Consider the following 9,292-nt stretch of genomic DNA (forward strand, 5'->3'; position numbering starts at 1 on the left):
TTTGCTGACAAAGCTCTGCCTAGTCAAAGCTACGGTTTTTCTAGTCATGTATGTATGTGAGAGTTGGGCTGTAAAGAAGACTGGGTGCCAAAGAATTGATGCTTTCAAATTGTGGTGCTGGAGAAGACACTTGAGAGTCCTTTGGACTTCAAGGAAATCAAACAAGTCAATCCTAAAGGAAACCAACCTTGAATGAGATGGTTAGATAGCATTACCAACTCAAGGAACATGAATTTGCGCAAACTCCAGGAGATAGTGGAGGACAGAGGAGCCTGGGTGCTACAGTCCTTGAGGTCAGAAAAAGTTAAACACGACTGAAGCAACTGCACAACAGCAATAACATAAAGATATTGCAAATTTGACTACAGTCTCACTTCCTTTATTAAATTTCTAAATAAGTTAAAAGTTAAATCCCATTGCAACTTCAAATTCAAAAAAACTACATAGCAAAATAAAACTTTCTTGTCCTTTAGAAATAGAGATTCACACTCCAAAGTATTTCTCTAAATTTCTAAATCTCCTCAGTCGTAGCCAGATGGGTTCTTAGTAATTTACTAAAGACAGGAACGCTTTAAGCAATTACAACCTAAAATCATCATCATTTAAACAGGCCTGGTTCTTCAGGATCTCAGAAAATCTAAGACCCTGTAATGTACATTGTGTATGCTTAGTTGCTCAGTTGTGTCTGACTCTTTGCAACCCTATGGACGGTAGCCCACCAGGCTCCTCTGTCCATAGGGATTCGCCAGGACAGAATTCTGGAGTTGGTGGCCGTTTCCTTCTCCAGCAGATCTTCCCAACCCAGGGATCAAACCCAGGTCTCCCGCGTTGGAAGCAGATTCTTTAACATCTAAGCCACTAGGAAAACCTGTAGTGTACATTACATTAAGAATTTCAGGAGAGAAGTGGGCATGGCACAGCCTTTAAAAGAATGGCATAGCCATAGAATATGATGAAAATTGGTTAGAACCAACTAGGTCCTAGATGCTGGAAAATTCAGCTTCTAGTGGTGTTGAGGTCCTTTAATGGACCAGAACCTGGTGGTCCGGAGTCAACGATAAGAAAGTAAAAGAGAGAGAGAAAGAGGCTGATATTCCTTGGTTTATGCAGAAAACCAGTAAAGCCCTTTGACATAGGGCTTGCGTCGCTCACGAAGGCACCTGGCGCCCTCTTTAGGGGGTGAAGGCACAGCGAACCTTCACCAGAGGGTCTTAGAAGCCTGGGCAGGAGAATGATCATGAAGGGTCTCTGCGCTCGGAAGAATTAGCTTGAGAGAAAGAAAGCAAGACGCGGGGACCAAAGCTCTGATGGAGCAAATGTGTTTTAATCAACATGGTGTGGGCATATATACTGTCTTACAAGTTAGTTATTCTCAGCAAAGATAAAGATTAAAATTCCAGGATTACAAAACATAGGCGATCCATATTAAAGAGAGAGAGTTGTAAACAATCACTTTTACGGTATGATTCATAAGAAGAAAGAGGGTACTTATCACCGTATTGAAAAATTAACGAAGGAAATGCCTGGATTCCTCAGCCCCAGGAGAGGCTTGCCTCTCAATTCCTGAATATTCAGGAATTAATAAGGAACAGAGGATTCCTGACAGATCCAAAACAGCAAGATCAAGATTATAGCATGAATTTGATGGCATTTGAGGAAAGAAAAAAATATTCACAGTTTTAACTTTTCTAAAGTGCCAGTTAGTTTATAATGATTCACATATTGAGATATCATATGAAGCTTCAGGCTTATCTTGAGAAATAAAAACAATAATATAAATATAAAACATACACATGTGTATATATATATATAGATATACATATGTACACACACACACAAAGATACAAATATCTTTCAAATCAATAAAAAAGACAGGACATTGAAAAATAAGCAAAAATTTGAAAAGACACTTCACACAAAAAGAATATTAAAATGATAAAATTTCATGAAAAGTTATTGAACGTCAGTCTACAAGGAAAAGTATATTAGAATCACAGCATAATATACACTTAACAAGGTGACTGCAATGAAATTACATAAAATACTAAATGATATGGAGAATATGGAACAAAATCTCTCATGCACTGCTATTGTAGTTATTAACAGCACAACTAATTTAGAAAAAAATTTTGGTGGTATGTCTTAAACCTGTGGAAATTACATTTTTGAGCAATTTCATCCTTAGGTTGAACTCAAGGAAAATGCATTGGAAATGTTTATTTATACATACCAAAAATATGACCAAGAGAGTTCATAGCAGAAATATTTGTTAAAAGCCAAACAGGAAACTCTTCAAATGCCCATCAACAGCAAATAAATGTTGGTATATTTCCACTAGGGAACACTATGTAGAGATAAAAACATGACTGATGCAACATGGGTAAATCTCCCAATTTTAATGTTGAGTAAAAAAAGAAAGTTAAAGACTCCATCTGCATCATTCCATTAATTGAAATATCAAAAAAGAGAAATCAAATCTTTAATTTTATACATCAGAATTGTGCTTTTCATTGTGGGGAATATTGATGGAAGAGAGTGCATGCGAGAGGAGAGCTTTTGCACTGATATTATTCTGTGTCTTGGGATATGAATATGGTTACCCAGATATGTTTACTTTGAAGACTTATCTCAATACTTAATGTATCTGTGTGTCTGTTATACAGAAAAGTTAAACTGCAATGATGGTGGAAAATTCAGATATAAGGATAGATTTTTTGGACCACTCAAATACTATGCCTTGACCAAGAAGCTGCTATGAAAAGCTTTTACTTTTTATCTAATTGCTATGTATTTTTTTGTTTTTTTCTGGTTTATTTTCCTAATGAGACCCAATGTGCTTTAAGCCTAAGAACCCCAAGCATGCCAATAAGAACAATTCAGTCCAAACAATGAGACAGTACAGTTTTCACACATACTAATCTTTTAGAAATTTAGATCTTACATAATGGAAGGAATAATTATCCAGGAAATAAGCAAAAATGTTCTCAGTGAAACTGAATCTACCTCAATTGTTTAAGTTAGTGAATAGTTCACACATTGAGCAAACTGTACTTGAAAAGTTACCCATTTCTTTTATTTTTAAACACATTCGGCTAAAGGCCCAGTGCTGAGTTGTATAATTCAATTAACTTCCTTCTTCTTTTCAAATTATGTTATACCACTGAGTTTAAGTTTTATTTATTTATTTTTTGCATTTTCAAGTATGAATTTAATCAGTACAAAAAAAAGTCATTATCTCTCTACCTAGCTATCTAATTTATCTTACTTGAAAAAGAAAGCTAACTAATCTTTATCATATGAAAATGTAATAGATAATACAACCATTAAATCTCCTTTGATATTTATGAAGACTGCATAATCTGGGGACTTGTCCAGTCTATCTTATCAAAATCTCCAGCGAGAACCCTGAGAACTTTCCTTTCTTTACAAATAATTCAAATAAGTTCAGGAATTTTGGTGCTTATACCACTAGCAGCAGCGGAAGGGAGGAGATACAGAAGATACAAGCTGTGAGGAAATATTTTCTTCTTTCTGCTTCTTTTCCTCTCATGTTCATTCAAGTTGCATGGGAAGTTTCTCCATAAGATTTATGACAGCTTGTTCTCCTCCTCCCTGTATAGGAAAGAACAGAACAGAGCACAGTCAGATCTCGCCTTATGAATAGGCAGCATTACAAAAACCATTAGTCATTTACTTAGACTGTATGGGTTTTACCCATGACATTGCTTTTAATTTTATTATTTGAAATGTACATTAAGCTAGATGAGCTTGAAAAAAGCTATTTCATCTTTATTTAAACAACAAACAAGTACCAATTATGACAGATTATAGAGGTAAAACATTCACGAATCTAACCTTATAGGTTTGTAGTCAGTGTCCCTTCAACAGCTGGATTCTGAAACTGGATGAAGCATGGAGCCTTTATATTGTCAGCTTAGGCATCATTATCTAATTATATTTATGAGAATATTTTGAGAGGTAGTTGGAAAAGACTCTGATGCTGGGAGGGGTTGGGGGCAGGAGGAGAAGGGGATGACAGAATATGAGATGGCTGGATGGCATCACTGACTCGATGGACGTGAGTCTGAGTGAACTCCAGGACTTGGTGATGGACAGGGAGGTCTGGCGTGCTGCGATTCATGGGGTCTCAAAGAGTCGGACACGACTGAGCGACTGAACTGAACTGAACTGAAAGTATGTAATATCTGAAGATTATTTTTATGCTATTCTACAGTATCATATAGTGATTAAGAGTGACATTTAAGAGTCAAGCAAACATAGCTTTGAATTTTAGTGCAAAGTTTCAGTTTCTTCACCTCAAAATGAGTATATTAATACTTCTGCAAGATTGTCTGACACTTAATAAATGTACACACTGCTAAACTTAAAATAGATAACCAACAAGGATCTCCTGTATAGTATAAGGAATTCTACTCAGTTTTCTATAATAATCTAAATGGAAAAAGAATTTTTAAAAGGATACATATGTATGTATAACTGATTCAATTTGCTGTACACCTGAAACTAATACACCTTTGTGAATCAGCTATGTTATTGCTGCTGTTTAGTCACTCAGTCATGTCCAAAACTCTTTTGTGATTCCCATGGACTGTAGCCTGCCAGACTCCTCTGTTAATGAGATTTCCCAGGCAAGAATACTGGAGTGGGTTGCCATTTCCTTCTCCATAATCAACTATACTTCAATATAAATTTTTTAAAAAATGATCAATAAAAATTAGAATAAAATATAATTTATGATCTCTAAAGGATTACTAAAAGATTACTGTTGGAGACATCAGTGTGAACTCTGTTTTATTTAATAATGATACAGATAGCTACCTATAGAAATATTTATAAATATATGCACATACACAGTATACACACATCAAACTCTTTGTTCTGTTAGCTGAGAGGGCTTAGGCTCAATGACAACAGAAAAATAATAAACACATCTAGAACCAAAATCTTGATTTTTATTAATTCTCCAGAAAAAGGGAACTAGAGCTTCTTAGAGAAATGGCTGATTCTACAACTTAGACACAGAATATGCAAGATGAGCCTGGAACATTTCTCAGTGCCAGACATTAATAAAATGCTCAAAACAAGTAAGCTAATAAAAATAACTCTACAATAAAGGGAATATATCAAAAGTATTCAGAAGCCAACTAAAAGAGCTCCCAACAGACAAACTGGAACAATTTGAGCAAGGAAATATACTATTAGCAACATAAGCAAAAGTATAATAGGAGTCCATAATGATTTGAATAAATCATTAAGTAAATAAGTGGTTGAGAATTTAAAAACCCCTCACATAGATTGATTTTAATTTCTGTAGATACTTCACTTTTTAGTAGATAAAGTGTTACTTCCTGCTTATTAAGTGTGAGCTACAGACTGTGATTTTCTTCCAAAGTGTACAATATAAAAAGGGAGAAAAAAAAAGAGTAACTTTGCAGTGGAAAGTACTGATAAACACTACTTCAGTCAGGTGACCAACACTGATAAGTCATATAGTTACTATACATTCTTGATGTGATGTGGTATGAATGGTAACAGTAATAAATCTATGGTTTTTTTTTCCCAAAATATTATCTCAGTATAATCACGGGGAAAATATTATATAATTCCCAATAGAGGGACATTCCACAAAATAGCTAATCAGTACTTCTCAAAACTATTAAGGTCATCAAATACAGAGAAATTCTAAGAAGCTTTTCATATCTAAGAGACACCTAAGAAGACACAACAATTAAATGCAATGTGATGCCCTGAATAGTAGCCTGATAAAGAAAACTAATATTAGAGAATAATCAAGTAAATCTAAACAATATTTGGATTTTAGTTAATAATATCAGTATGTGTTCATTTATTGTGATAAGTATGTTATATTAATACAAGATATTAATTATAGAGGAAACAATGTGAGGTGTCCAGCTGTGAGGCCTTCTGTACTGTTTTTACAAAAATTCAAATCTAAAAGTGTTTTAAATGAAAAGTTAAAAAAAGCACAATTGTTATATTTGAAAAAAAGAAGGGAGATATAGCTTGTGTTCTTGGATTGGAAGAATTAATATTAAAAAGTCCATACTACCCAAAGCAATCTAGAGTTTTAATGGAATTCCTAACAAAATACTCAAAACATTTTTCATAGAAATAGAAGAAATAATCCTAAAATATGTATGGAACCCCAAAAGACTCTGAATTGCCAAAGTAACCTTGAGAGAAAACAAGAACAAACTGAAAATTTCATGCTCCCTGATTTCAGGCTACCCTACAAAGTTACAGTGAAAGTCGCTCAGTTGTGTCCCACTCTTCGTAACCCCATGGACTAGTCCATGGAATTCTCCAGGCCAGAATACTGGAATGGGTAGCCTTTCCCTTCTCCAGGGGATCTTCCCAACCCAGGGGTGGAACCCAGATCTCCTGCATTGCAGGCAGATTCTTTACCAGTTAGCCACAAGGGAAGCCTAAGAGTACTGGAGTGAGTAGCCTATTCTTTCTCCAGGGGATCTTCCCGTAGACCCCAGTTTGATCCCTGGGTCAGGAAGATCCCCTGCAGAAGGAACTAGCTACCCACTCCAGCATCCTTGCCTGAAAAACTCCATGGACAGAGGAGCCTGGTGGGCTGCAGTCCATGGGGTAGCAAAGAGTCTGACATGACTGAGTGACCAACACTTAACTTCACACAGTTACAGTAATTTAAACAACATGGTACTGACACAGAATCAGACACATGGTCCAATGGAAAAAAATAAAGAGCTCATAAATAAATCCAGGCACTTATGGTCAATTAATCTGTGTCAAAGGAAGCAAGAATATACAAGAGAAAAGGCAGTGTCTTCAATAACATATTCTGTGGAAACTGGACAATTATATGTAAAAGAGAAAAAATAGAACATTTTCTAACACCTTATACAAAAATAAAATAAAAATGGATTAAAGACTTAAATGTAAGATCTGAAACCATAAAACTCCTAGAAGAAAACAGAACCCATAGAAGTTGTATATATACTGATATCTTTGGTTCTGTCTCCTAAGGCAAAAGAAACAAAAATGGGTAAATGGGACCTAATTAAACTTAAAAAAATTTGTACAGCAAAGGAAAGTGTAGATAAAATGAAAAGACAACCTACTGGGAGGATGGGAGAAAACACTTCCAAATTATATGACCAATAAGGGATTAATATACAAAATATACACACAGATACAACTCAATAAAAAATAAAAAATTAAAAAAAAAACTGAATCAAAAATGGCAGAAGACCTGAATAGACATTTTTCCAAAAAAGATATATTGATTTCCAACAGGAAAAAAAAAAAAAGCTCAGCAGGTATGTCCTTGGTAATCCAGGGGCAAAGAATCTGCTTTCTAGTACAAGTTACTCAGGTTTGATCCTTGGTCAGAAAACTAATATCCCACATGCCAGGAAGAAACAAAGCCCATGCACCACAACTAGAGAAAGTCTGTATGCTGTCTGTATGCTGTAACAAAAAGCACAACCAAGCACAGCAATCAAGATTTAAAACCCAGAGCAGCCAAAATTAAAAAAAATAATAATGCATAAATAAATAATAAAAAGATTTTTTAAAGTTCAACATTGCTAATCATCAGATCAGTTCAGTTCATTTCAGTCACTCAGTCATGTCCAACTCTTTGCAACCCCATGAATTACAGTACACCAGGCCTCCCTGTCCATCACCAACTCCCGGAGTTCACTCAAATTCACGTCCATCGAGTCAGTGATGCCATCCAGCCATCTCACCCTCTGTTGTCCCCTTTTCCTCCTGCCCCCAATCCCTCCCAGCATCAGAGTCTTTTCCAATGAGTCAGCTCTTCACATGAGGTGGCCAAAGTACTGGAGTTTCAGCTTTAGCATCATTCCTTCCAAAGAATAGAGACACAAATAAAAAACACAAGAAGATATTATCTCACACTTGTCAGAAAGGCTATCATTTAAAAGACTAGAAATAACGAGTTTTGATGAGTATGAGGAGAAAAGGGAACCTTAGTACACACTGTAGGTAGGAAAATAAACTGGCACAGACTCTATGAAAAACAATATCAGTTCAGTTCAGTTCAGTCACTCAGTCATGTCAGACTCTTTGCGACCCCATGAATCGCAGCATGCCAGGCCTCCCTGTCCATCACCAACTCCCAGAGTTCACTCAGACTCACATCCATTGAGTCAGTGATGCCATCCAGCCATCTCATCCTCTGTCGTCCCCTTCTCCTCCTGCCTCCAATCCCTCCCAGCATCAGTCTTTTCCAATGAGTTAACTCTTCACATGAGATGGCCAAAGTACTGGAGTTTCACCTTCAGCATCATTCCCTCCAGAGAAAACCCAGGGCTGATCTCCTTCAGAATGGACTGGTTGGATCTCCTTGCAGTCCAAAGGACCCTCAAGATTCTTCTCCAACACCACAGTTCAAAAGCATCAATTCTTCAGCACTCAGCCTTCTTCACAGTCCAACTCTCACATCCATACATGACCACTGGAAAAACCATAGCCTTGACTAGACAGACCTTTGTTGGCAAAGTAATGTCTCTGCTGTTCAATATGCTTTCTAGGTGGGTCATAACTTTTCTTCCAAAGAGTAAGCGTCTTTTAATTTCATGGCTGCAATCACCATCTGCAATGATTTTGGAGCCCCCCTCAAAAAGCCTGACACTGTTTCCACTATTTCCCTATCTATTTGCCATGAAGTGATGGGACCAGATGCCATGATCTTAGTTTTCTGAATGTTGAGCTTTAAGCCAACTTTTTCACTCTCTTCTTTCACTTTCATCAGGAGGCTTTTTAGTTCTTCTTCACTTTCTGCCATAAGGGTGTTGTCATCTGCATATCTGAGGTTATTGATATTTCTCCCGGCAATCTTGATTCCAGCTTGCGCTTTTCCAGCCCAGCATTTCTCATGCTGTACTCTGCAAAGAAGTTAAATAAGCAGGGTGACAATGTATAGCTTGACGTACTCCTTTTCCTATTTGGAACCAGTCTGTTGTTCCATGTCCAGTTCTAACTGTTGCTTCCTGACCTGCATATAAGTTTCTCAAGAGGCAGGTCAGGTGGTCTGGTATTCCCATCTCTTTCAGAATTTTCCACAGTTTATTGTGATCCACACAGTCAAAGGCTTTGGCATAGTCAATAAACAGTATAGAGGTTCCTTAAAAAACTAAAGATAGAAGGCCCATGTGATCCAGCAATCCCACTGTTGGGTATAAATCCAAAGAAAATGAAAACACGAATTTGAAAGATACATGCACCCTAATGTTCATAGCAGCATTTATAATAC

The sequence above is a fragment of the Budorcas taxicolor genome, chromosome 6 (genome assembly GCF_023091745.1).
Source record: "Budorcas taxicolor isolate Tak-1 chromosome 6, Takin1.1, whole genome shotgun sequence".
NCBI classification, from domain to species: Eukaryota; Metazoa; Chordata; class Mammalia; order Artiodactyla; family Bovidae; genus Budorcas; species Budorcas taxicolor.